The sequence below is a fragment of the Schistocerca americana genome, chromosome 4 (assembly GCF_021461395.2).
Source record: "Schistocerca americana isolate TAMUIC-IGC-003095 chromosome 4, iqSchAmer2.1, whole genome shotgun sequence".
Taxonomy (NCBI): domain Eukaryota; kingdom Metazoa; phylum Arthropoda; class Insecta; order Orthoptera; family Acrididae; genus Schistocerca; species Schistocerca americana.
In genome coordinates, this window is record NC_060122.1 from 408,249,442 (window position 1) to 408,262,392 (window position 12,951).

The window sequence follows — 12,951 nt, forward strand, 5'->3', positions numbered from 1 at the left end:
ATGCAGCGTCAAGGGTAATCGCAGCCATGGTCTCGGAGCTGATAGTCCATGCTGCTGCACGATCCGTTACAGCCATGTGGATAAGATGCCTGTCATCTCGACTGCTAGTGATACGAGGCCGTTCGGATCCAGCACGGCGTTCCGTATTACCCTCCTGAACCCACCGATTCCATATTATGCTAACAATCATTGGATCTCTACCAACGCGATCAGCAATGTCGCGATAGGCTACAATCCGACCTTTGACAAAGTCGGAAACGTGATGGTACGCATTTCTTCTCCTTACACTAGGCATCACAACAACGTTTCAACAGGCAACGCCGGTCAACTGCTGTTTGTGTGTGAGAAACCGGTTGGAAACTTTCCTCATGTCAGCTTGTTGTAAGTGTCGCCACCGGTGCCAACCTTGTGTGAATGCACTGAAAAGCTAATAATTTGCGTATCATAGCATCTTCTTCCTGTCGGTTAAATTTCCCGTCTGTAGTACGTCATCTTCGTGGTGTAGCAATTTTGATGGCCAGTAGTGTACTTCAGTAGTTTCCTTGTTTTTGATATACTCAGACAACTAAAGATCGAAGCCTCCCACAGCGTCTGTCTCACATACCAGATTAAACTGATAAAAGATACATAGCAGCTTTAAGAGAAACTAGATTATCCAAGCCACCGTGTGGTGGCGAAGTTTCTAGACGATGATGTTTTTCGCCCAGTATCACTTGAGGAGCTGACGTAGGATTACATGGAAAGAAATACATCAATAATCACCCGTTAGCTGGCCCATGGAACCCACCTCAAAGAACACAGCGTGGTTAGTACTAGTGGAGCAACAGTCACACCCATGTGTCAAGGACAACTTCTGCTACAAGTGGAACCACGTGAGTTAAATTCTGTCAGTGCATTATGTCCTAAGGCAAGCACTGAGTCGGTCGACTGTTCCTGTCGGTAGTTGCTATCAGCTGAAATGAAGCTAAAAGGTAAGCTATTTAAACCGATACTTAACAGGTGATTTTCGACCGTTTGTTCATAGTATCTAAGTTGCTTAGTATCATTTAAAATCTTTACAATTTTGGTCCTGAAGATTTAGACAACCCTGTAAAAGTTGCTGCCACTAAGTAGAACATATTGCTTAAAAAGTGTACAAGAATTGCTGAAAATTGTGCAGCACAGTTTCATATAGTCATAAAAGATCATACAAGAAGCAGAGGACGGTAAAGTTATCTTTTATTTCTGAGCATTACTATACAAGGTCGTCGACGATGTGGCCTTAAGTCGTGAGGCACATATTTATGCACCAAGGAAGTACAGGGAAAAGATAAATATTTAGTCCGCCTTTGTTCATCGTGAGCAAAAACTTTTTTCATCTCCAAAGCGCCAAGCGGCATGAATTTTATCCAGTGAGAAACGGCATGGAATTGTCAGACTTTTACTTCGTCTTTAACGATCACAATATTTCCACTTTTATCAACAATAATACGATTTATGAAATGAATATTTTGCTTATTAAGTGGTATAAGTCCTCAAAAGCGAGAAACACTAAGTCTTCATTTGCGTCATCCACTTGCAGAGAACTTCTTTAAAATTAGCCTTAAATTAAATTCCTGTCGAGAGCGTTCTTCAGAAATTCGGCTGTGTTCAATCGGCCAAAATCCGAATCTCGATATATAAAAAGATTACTTGAAACAGATTGCGAAAAAAACAACACACTAAAATTTTTTGCATTAGCAGCGTCATTATTCGAATGATGAGATTATCGCTATTTTTCAGTATTTTAAATTAAACAGAAACGGTAGTGAGATTTTATAGGCACGACAAATTTACCGCGAATACTGTACACATGAAGTGGGCCGAAGCGAAGCTCTCTGAACAAATGCGATTAACAAGCCATGTAATTACTTTATTATATTCAGACTGCGTGTTCAGTATCCATTTAACCGTTTAGCAGAAAAATATTTTCGGTACACAGATACAGCTTCATTTTGCAAAACTCATTCAACCGAACCACGGCTGCTATTGCGGTAACTGCAAAGCGTTGGGTTCGCCATGTTTCATCGACAAGGCTTCATCGCTACTGTGATATCCGTTCAGAAATTGATAACGAATCAGTGTCATATCAGGCGTACGCCTTTGTTAATACAGAGGAAAATTAATTAATGTGGTTTTGTGGAAAAGTTTCACAGGTTAATCATTAGCCAACGCGTTTGCATATGTGGATTGGTCTTTCATAAGACATACATACTACTTAAGCCATGTTACAGCCTACGATGGAGTGTACATCGCACCGATCGCGGAATAGAAAAATAACTAAAATAGCTTAGTGGTGGAAAATCGTCAGGAGCAGATGAGTTGCCTACAAGACTCTGCTAAGATTATTCGAAAGAAGCTGCTACACCTCTAGCAGTAAGTTACCGTAAATCGATTGAGCAACGAAGGGTACCTGCCGATTGGAAGAAAGCGCAGGTCACTGACGTTTTTGATACGGGCAGTAGGACATACGCACACAATTGTAGATCCACGCAGTTCAAAAAATGGTTCAAATGGCTCTGAGCACTATGGGACTTAACATCTGAGGTCATCAGTCCCCTAGAACTTAGAACTACTTAAACCTAACTAACCTAAGCACATCACACACATCCATGCCCGAGGCAGGATTCGAACCTGCGACCGTAGCAGTCACGCGGTTCCGGACTGACGCGCCTAGAACCGCACGGCCACCGCGGCCGGCTACGCAGTTCACATCATTCTGTCGTAGAGTAATGGAACATGTTTTATGCGCAAGAGTTATGAAGTTTTTGGAGAATGAAAATCTCCACTATAAAAAGCAACATGGATTCCGCAAACATCCTGCGAAACTCAGCTCGCTCTGTTCCTCCACGAGATCCATAGCGCCGTAGACAACGGTGCGCAGTGCCGTGTTCCTTGACTTCAGGGAGGCATTTCACAGCGTCCCACACTGCTGTTTAGTGAAAAAAATACAAGTTTATCGAGTATTGGTGCGGATTTGTGTCTGGATTCAAGACTTCCTTGCAGGCAGAACTGAACACGTCGCTCTTAGCCGAACAAAATCGACAGATGTAAAGATAATTTCCGAAGTACCCCAAGGAAGTGTGATAGGACGGTTACTGTTTACAGTGTATATAAACGATCTAATAGAAAGCTTCTGAGGCTTTTTAAGGCTGTCCGCAGATGATGCGGTTGTCTATAACAAAGTAGCAAAGCTAGAAGGCAGGAACGATTTGTAGAATGGTCTCTAGAGAATTGTTGAATAGTGCAGGGTCTGGCAGATGACACCGCACGTAAAGAAATGTAACTTATTGCACATACATAGGAAAAGAAATCCACTACTGTACAGCTACACTATTGATGACAAATCGCTGGAAACAGGGTCTACCGCAAAATATCTAGCAGTAACTATCCAGACCGACCTTAAGTGGAACGACCACATAAAATTAATAGTGGGAAAAATCAGATGCCAGATTCAGATTCATAGGAAAAATCTTAAGGAAATTTAACTCACCTACTAAGGATGTGGCTTATAAGGCGCTTGTTCGATCGATTCTTGAGTTTTGTTCATCTGCCTGGGATTTACATCAGGTAGGACTGATAGAAGAGGTAGAGAGGATCCAACGAAGAGCGGTGCGTTTCGTCACGGGATCCTTTAGCTGACGCGTGAGCGTTACGGAGATGCTGAACAAACTCCAATAGAAGACATCGCAAGAGGGGTGGTGTACATCAACGAGAGATTTGCCACTGAAATTCTGAGAGAGCACTTTCCGGGAAGAGTCGTACAACATATTGTTTCCCTCCCACCTATGTCTCACGTAACGAGCATGAGGAGGAAATTCGAGAAATACAGAGGCTTACCGACTATCATTTTTCCCAGGTGCTATTCGCGAGTGGAATAGCATTGGAGGGATGAGTTAGTGGTACGAAAATTACCTCCCGCCACACACCATTAGGTGGCTTGCGGAGTATGACGCATATGTAGATGAACATTGCATCTGATTTTTGTCTAATTGCATTCACGTCTTGAGTGAGCGAAAAAATATGTTTATATGGCTCCGCACACTCCCTAATCTCAATTTTTTTTATATCTTCGTGATCCACGCTGATTGTAATATTTACCATTATAATAAAGAGAGCTTAGAACTTCCTTAGGGATGGCAATGAAATCAAAAGAAAGAAGAGTAGCAGCAGATTGTTCAAGAAGTGATGTTTAAGTATCTTATCCAAGACAATTATTAGGTGCGATACTGACATATTACACCACTTGCATCACGAGCGCTGTGGGAACGAGAACAAAGTGATGTTTCATGAAACATTGCTCTACGCCAACGTTTGGAGGCACGGAGTGACTAGAAAATTTTCGAATGATTAAAGACACATTCCCGTTCAACGAATTAGTGAATGTTTGTCATTAGCATTGTATATTAGAGCCTTTGTCGCTGAAAGAGTGGTTAGTTAACCAGAGTAAGTTTTAAACAGGTAAGCCAATATTTTGATTTTACTAACGCACCAAATATATAATAGCGTTAATGCATATCTTTCCATCCAGTTTATGTCTAGGGATACCGCCTTCGATTAGTAATTAAAACGTCCTGAATCCCAGGTTCGATATCAGCACAGCCTATATTTTCACTAAAAATCATCAACAACGGCGGCCGGGTATAAGAAGCAACCTGCGCTCTACAAACTGCCCTGTCAAAGAGGGCGGAGGAGCAGACAGAGTTTCAGAGCAACCCCTTGCACTTAAGGTCTGAAACTGCAGCGAAAAAGAGGAAGAATCAGCAACGATCAAAGGCATGAGGATGCAGAAAGCAGTAGAAACAACTGCATTAAAGACACGTGATGTATATCGACACGATTTGTGTCATGTAACTGCGAAATTATCATGATGATATCTGCATAAGCAACAGGTTTATGATTAGTCCCCCATTCAGATCTTCGAGAGGGGACTACCAAGGGGGAAGTAAACATGATAAGAAGATTGAATAACAAACAAAAGCGTAACATGCTGCAGAGAAGTGGAATGTTAGACGTTCGACTTGGTTGGTAAGTTAGAAAATTTGAAAAGGGAAATCTACCTAGACATGTGGAGGTCAGATAAGAGCAATGGAAAGACGATATAGAGTTCTTGTCAGACGAATATATGCAGCTAAAAATTGTATTACGGGAATTAGATTTATTGGGAAGAATAAGGTAGGTCAGGGAGTGAGTGTTATGAACAGTTCCGTTATGTATTTGATCACATTCCAAAAGTCAGACAATTTACACCATAATATATATGCTGACGTCACAAAGAGAAGATGAAGAGATGTGAAAATAGATGCGGATACTGAACGGGTAATTCAGTTTGCAGAGAGTAGAATGTAACAGTTATGGGCGATTGGAACAAGGCTGTATTGGAACGAACAGAAGACAGAATTACGAGTAGGAATGAGAGAGGAGGAAAAACTTCCGCAATAAATATCAGTAAGAGGGAACACACTGTTCAAAAATCACAAGGGGAGGAGGTATACCTTCCTGTCAGGAAGGTCGCAGTTTGTAGTAATAGACGGCAAATCGTCGAGTAAAACTGAACTGATATCAGGTGTTCCCCAGGGAAGCATCCTGGAACCTCTGCTGTTCCTGATCTATATAAATGACCTGGGTGACAATCTGAGCAGTTCTCTTAGGTTCTTCGCAGATGATGCTGTAATTTACCGTCTAGTAAGGTCATCCGAAGACCAGTATCAGTTGCAAAGCGATTTAGAAAAGATTGCTGTATGGTGTGGCAGGTGGCAGTTGACGCTAAATAACGAAAAGTGTGAGGTGAGGTTCCAAAAGAAATCCGTTGGAATCCGATTACTCGATAAATAGTGCAATTCTCAAGGCTGTCAATTTAACTAAGTACCTGGGTGTTAAAATTACGAACAACCTCAGTTGGAAAGACCACATAGATAATGTTGTGGGGAAGGCGAGCCAAAGGTTGCGTTTCATTGGCAGGACACTTAGAAGATGCAACAAGTCTACTAAAGAGACAGCTTACACTACACTCGTTCGTCCTCTGTTAGAATATTGCTGCGCGGTGTGGGATCCTTACCAGGTGGGATTGACGGAGGACATCGAAAGGGTGCAAAAAAGGGCAGCTCGTTTTTAATTATCACGTAATAGGGGAGAGAGTGTGGCAGATATGATACGCGAGCTGGTATGGAAGTCATTAAAGCAAAGACGTTTTTCGTCGCGGCGAGATCTATTTACGAAGTTTCAGCCACCAACTTTCTCTTCCGAATGCGAAAATATTTTGTTGAGCCCAACCTACATACGCAGGAATGATCATCAAAATAAAATAAGAGAAATCAGAGCTCGAACAGAAAGGTTTAGATGTTCGTTTTTCCCGCGCGCTGTTCGGGAGTGGAATGGTAGAGAGATAGTATGATTTTGGTTCGATGAACCCTCTGCCAAGCACTTAAATGTGAATTGCGGAGTAGACATGTAGATGTAGATGTAGATGTACAAGATATGGGAAGATTCTAGCTGGATTACGCAACGGTCAGATAGAGATTTCAGAATCATATATTGGGTTATAAGACTTAACCAGAAGCAGGTACAGACTCCGATCACAAATCAGTAAAAACGAAGAGTGGACTGAAGTTTAAGAGAGTCGCTCGGAAAAATCACTGGGGAAAAAGTGGGATCCTCTAAGGCTCTTGCGATGGTGGCTAACATAGTAGGCCGCTCAGTTGTCGGAAGTTGGGCAGATAACATTGGTGCAAGGAAGCTAACTGCGCAGAAATCTTATATCACAGAAGAAATACTGCAACAGATCGATAAAAGGAGTAAGTACACAAGCACTGAAGGAAAGACGAAAATATAGCAATATCCGTCACTTAGGAATGAAACAGATAGGAAGTGCAGCGAACACAAAGAAAAACAGATTTACAAATTTATTTCCCAAAGAAATAAATACAACAAAACTGTCCACATAAATTGCTCATAAATCAAAACAAAATCAAGGGAGCAGTTCGTGCAGATATTTAAGTGAGCTACTAAGCATAAATAGCATAGAGAAGGACGGTCACAGGTAACAGCAAATAAGATGATCGTTGCATTCCACAAGAACATACACAGAATTTATACAGAAACACACACAGAAAGGAGGCTTATCGTGGGACTCTAAAACTAAACATTATAGTACACTAGTAAGAAACGACCCCCTGTATGCTACCGAAACAGCAGCCTAGTGCAGAAAGGTAGCTTAAAAAAAATCATGAAACTAAGCAAAACACTGGTTAGAAGCGCGGGATTAGCCGAGCGGTCTGGGGCGCTGCAGTCATGGACTGCGCGGCTGCTCCCGGCGGAGGTTAGAGTCCTCCCTCGGGCATGGGTGTGTGTGTGTTTGTCCTTAGGATAATTTAGGTTAAGTAGTGTGTAAGCTTAGGGACTGATGACCTTAGCAGTTAAGTCCCATAAGATTTCACACACATTTTCTTTTTTGAGCTGGTTCGAAGTACACTTGATCCAAGAGCAACAGAAATAGAATACAACAACAGGACATCATCTAGCAAAGAAATCTATTATTATGCAGAGAACACAATACACACCGCCTTCGAAAGAATAACGTCGTTCATCGAATTAGCTATATTGGGCCATGACAGGCTCTCGAAGCAAATTTCAAACACGTGGGTACATCAGCAAAATGACATACTACAATTTGGGCGAACAGATGGTGTGGTCTGAGTCAGATACAAAAGAAATAAATGAAACATACATTTGAATTTGCCATTCCTGGAACACTGATATTACAAAGGTCATGGGACAGCGATGTGCACGTATACAGATGCTGGTAGTAACGTGTACAAAAGGTATAAAAAGGCAGTGCATTGACAGAGCTGCCGTTTCTATTCAGTTGATTTGCGTGAATAAGTTTCCGACGTCATTATGGTCGCACACCTGGAATTAACAGTTTCTGAACACGAAGTTGTAGTTGGAGCTAGGAGCATGGCATATTCCGCATCGGAAATCGTTAGAAAATTCAGTATTCCGAGATCCACAGTTTCAAGAGTGTGCCGAGAATAGCAAATTTCAGGCATTAACTCTTACCCCAGACAGCGCAGACGTGTGAAATAAATGGATTAGATTTAAACTTTGAAGAAAGAGAAAGAAAGCTCATTTATTATCCGCAGTCAGGGATACCCCGCCTACTGTGAATGTGTTTTACCAGCAAAAAATAATAAACAAGGTATAACGCTCTAACTTCGTAGGTGTACATACTTACGAAAAATTAAATTGGAATAGCTGTTGAAAGAGTTAAGTTCAGTTGTTTCAACTATAAGGAATAAAGGAAAGTTTGGAGACATAGAAAGTACAGAGGTAACAAATTTTACGAATATTCATTCACTGACGCCATATCTCCTGACTAAGGCAAAATGTATTCATTGACAAAAGAATGATATTAGACAGATATGTGGCGTTCAGAAATATAAGTATCGCAGGCATCTGTTTAAACAGTCGGGAACATTAAACACTAGCTCGCATGACATTTATTCACTCGTGAAATTTGCCAGCAACAAAGCATACAGCGTTACGTACTAGAAGCAAAAATATGCTCAGCATTTCCCTCTTGTGAGGGCTGCAATACTCAGGTATAAAACTCTTTGATAATATGTCCGTGGAAATAAAATGTCTGATATCAGGCGTGAATTAAGTGAATTAAAGTGTTTCCTCTTTAGTATCTTCTCCTGTATCATAGAGTTTTATCTTGAATGTAAATAATTAGTCAGTTATAACTTGTAATAGGCCAGAAAGTAGCCATAAATTTTCTAATCGCCTCTGTAACCTGTTCAACTGGTACGTTCCACTTCATAAACTTTATAGTGAGTATGATTCACGGACCATGGTAATAATTCACAAGCTATCCTCCTATTTTTCTCAAAAATCCTCATCCGAAAAGCATGTAAGTGTTTCTCCTCTCACTGTAACACTGGCCAAGCTTCCCCGTCATACAGGGCAATGCTTCATAACAACTGATTTGTTTAAAGTTATTAAACTGCGGCAATGAATCCTTTCATTATCTTCCGCCTTTTAATTACGACTAGGATTTGAAAGTTGTACGCGAAAGGGCCCTTGCGGAATTATACACCACTGTAACAATTGAGGAATTTTCGGCCTGAGTAAGAAGAGGAACTGATCGAATGCACCCTTATTAACGGATAATGATGAAAAATACGTTCCAAACTGTGTCAGAGTGGAAGACGATGTCCGTGGTTCCCAGAGCTTTTAAAGAAATATATTCGCTGAATTTCGCTGCTGCATCACCAAGAACGAGCGAAAGCTCGCCATTCCGTTATTTATTCTGCTTAAAGGTGGCCCAGAGTTAATTGTTTACGTAACAACACTACACAGAACTTTCCCACTTGCCGTGCTGCACAAACTAAACAAAAACAAGGAAAGGTAGGTGTACTAACTGTCTTGCAGTGATACGGTTGACGAACTCCAACGCTACTTTTCTATGTGCCTCGCGTTTCATGTATTTTCGTGCAATCAAAGGGGAGCGCTCTAAAAAGCTACAAACAGGAGTGCGGTCCATTGTGGTGGGCTGTGAACGTGTTGAATGGCAGAGCCCCAACGAGCGGACGAGACAGCTTCAGTGGGTCTAAATATAAGGCGTACGCCGCGTTAAACTGCACGTTTAAACAAACAGGCGGGCTCGGCGTCGTCGGCTGCCGCCCTTTCGACCGTGCTTTTACGGCTCGCGCTTCCCGTCACGGCCCCGCGCACGTCCGGCCCAATACTCGCAGTTGGGGAGGAACCCGAATCGCCTGTCCGATGAAGGCTTAGTCTGTCGCCCAGCACAGCGTATCCTATTAGTTCTCCTCTCTATTTGTTTTAAACTCACTCTAGCGCCGTGTATGAGCCAGGTCTGCTCTGCAGAAGACAGAGACGAACACACTGCGAAAACGTAAGAGAGGACGAGCAAAGATGCGAAACCGTAGGAGCAAAGAGGTTGAATCCGGTCGCACGGAAAGTGCGCACGAGTTGAAGTTACACTAAAGCGCCAAGGAAACTGGTATAGGTATGCGTACTCAAAAACAGGGATATGTAAACCCGAAAAATACGGCGCTGCGGTCGGCAACGTCTATACAAGACAAAGGGTGTCTGGCGCAGTTGCGAGATCGGTTACTGCTGCTACAATGGCAAGTTATTAAGATTTAAGTGAGTTTGAACTTAGTGTATAATCGGCGCACGAGCGATGGGACACAGCATCTCCGAGGTAGCCATGAAGTGGGCATTCTCTCGTACGGCCATTTCACGAGTGTACCGTGAATATCTGGAATCCAATAAAACATCCGACAACGCTGCGACCGAAAAAGACCCTGCAAGAACGGGACCGCCGACGACTGAAGAGAATTGTACGACGTGATAGAAGTGCAACCCTTCCACTAATTGTTGAAGACTTCAACACTGGGCCATCAACAAGTGTCAGCGTGCGAACCATTCAACGAAACATCATAGATATGGACTTTCGGAGGCCCACTCGTGTACCTTTGATGACTACACGACACAAACCTTTACGCCTCGCCTGAGTCTGTCAACACTGACACTGGACCGTTGATAACTGGAAACATATTGCCTGGTCGGACGAGCCCTATTTCAAATTGTGTCGAGCGGATGGACGTGTACGGGTATGGAGCTAACCTCATGAACCCATCAACCCTGCATTTCAGCAAGGGACTCTTCAAGCTGGTAGAGACTCTGTAATGACATGGGGCGTGTGCAGTGGGAGTGATATGGGACCTCTGATAGGTCTAGGTACGAATCTAACAGGTGACACGTACGTAAGCATCCTATTTGATCCTCTGTATCCATTCATGTCTATTCTGCTTTCCGATGGACTTGTGCAATTCCAGCAGGACAATGACACACCCCAAACGTCCAGAATTGCTACAGAGTAGGTCCAGGAACACTCTTCTGAGTGTAAACACTTCCGCTGCCCACTAAACTCTCCAGACATGAACGTTATTGAGCACATCTGGGATGCTGTTCAGAAAAGATCTCCATTCTCTTGTACTCTTACAGATTTGTGGACAGCCCTGCAGGATTCATGGTGTCAGTTCCTTCCAGCACTACTTCAGACATTCGTCGAGTTCATGCCACATCGTGTTGCGGCACTTCTGCGTGCTCGCGGGGGTCGTACACGATATTAGACAGGTGTACCAGTTTCTTTGGTTCTTCACTGTTGGCACCTTTCGTTAAGCAAAAGTAGACAGTGCAAGGTATGACTGAATCGGGAGTTGCGGTCTGTCTTCGTTCGATCATGTCATTTTTTTAATTTTTATTTACATGTCTAGTTCCGTAGGACCTTTTTATTTACACGTCTAGTTCAGTAGGACCACATTGAGAGCAAATCAACAAGGTCATGGAAAGTGTCAATACATGAAATTACAACATAAAAGTAATAACAGATAAAATAAAAGTTTAAGAACCCGAAAATAGTCAAGCCACAAGTTTAAGTAAACGCAGTCAACAATATAACAAAAGAGACAGCTTAATTTTTCAAGGTACTCTTCAACAGAATAGAAGGGGGTGACCTATGAGAAAAGTCTTCAGTTTCCATTTGAAAGCGCGTGGATTACTGTCAAGATTTTTTAATTCTTGTGGTACCTTATTGAAAACGGATGCAGCAGTATACTGCACACTTTTCTTTACAATTCAGGAAGTGCGAACCAAAGGCAGATGGGATTTCTGCCGAGTATTAACTGAGTGAAAGCTGTTAATTATTGGGAATAAGCTGATATTGTTAAAAAGAAACAACAATAAAGACTCGTGAAAAGGGGTCGACAAGAGGTTCGCGAACTTACACCACTTTTTGCCCGAACCGCCCGTTTCTCAGCCAAAAATATCCGTTTAGAATGGGAAGCGTTACCACAAAGTATAATACCACATGACAAAAGCGAATGAAAATAAGCAGAGTAGACTAATTTTCGTGTCGAACGATCACTTACCTCATACAGCGTTCGAATAGTAAAAATGGAAGCATAAAGTGTCTGAACAAGATCCTGAACGTGGGTTTTCCACGACAGTTTACGTCTAGAAATTTGAACTGTTAAGTTTCACTAATAAAATTCATGATCTATGAAATTAAAACGTCGGTTTTTGTTGAATTGTGTGTTAGAAAGTGTCAAAACTGAATCTTACCGTGGTTTAGCGTTAATTTGTTTTCTACAAGCCATGAACTTAAGTCACGATCTGCTATTTGCAACCGTGCCAATGTTGCACACAACATTCTTTTCTACCAAGCTAGTGTCATCAGCAAACAGAAATATTTTAGAATTACCCGTAACACTAGAAGGCATATCATTTATGTAAATAAGGAACAGGAGTGGCCCCAACACACACTGATCCCTAGGGCACTCCCCCCTCCCCCCGCCCCCTCCCCCCCCCCCCCCCCCCCACACACACACACACATTTTACCGTATCCCACTCAAACCCTACATCACAGCCATTCTCAACACCGTGAATAATGACCTTTTGCTGTTTGTTGTTAAAGTAAGAGTTGAACCAATTATGAGCTAGTCCTCGTATTCCGTAATGGTCCAACTTCGGCAGCAAGATTTTGTGATCAACACAATCAAACGCGTTAGTTAAATAAAAAAATATGCATAACCTTTGAAACCTTTTGTTTAATCCATCCAGTACCTCACAGAGAACAGAGAGTATACCACTTACAGTTGTTAAACGACTTCTAAAGCCGAACTGTACATTTAACAATAAATTATGTGATATAAAATGATCAATTGTCCTTACATACACAGCGTTTTCAATAACTTTAGTAAACACTGATCGTACAGAAATAGATCTAAAATTGTCTGCATTATCCCTTTCTCCATATTTATAAAGCAGATCACTACTGAGTACTTTAATCGCTCAGGAAAAATTAAAAATATGGCTAAATACAGGGCTAACATGTGCAGCAC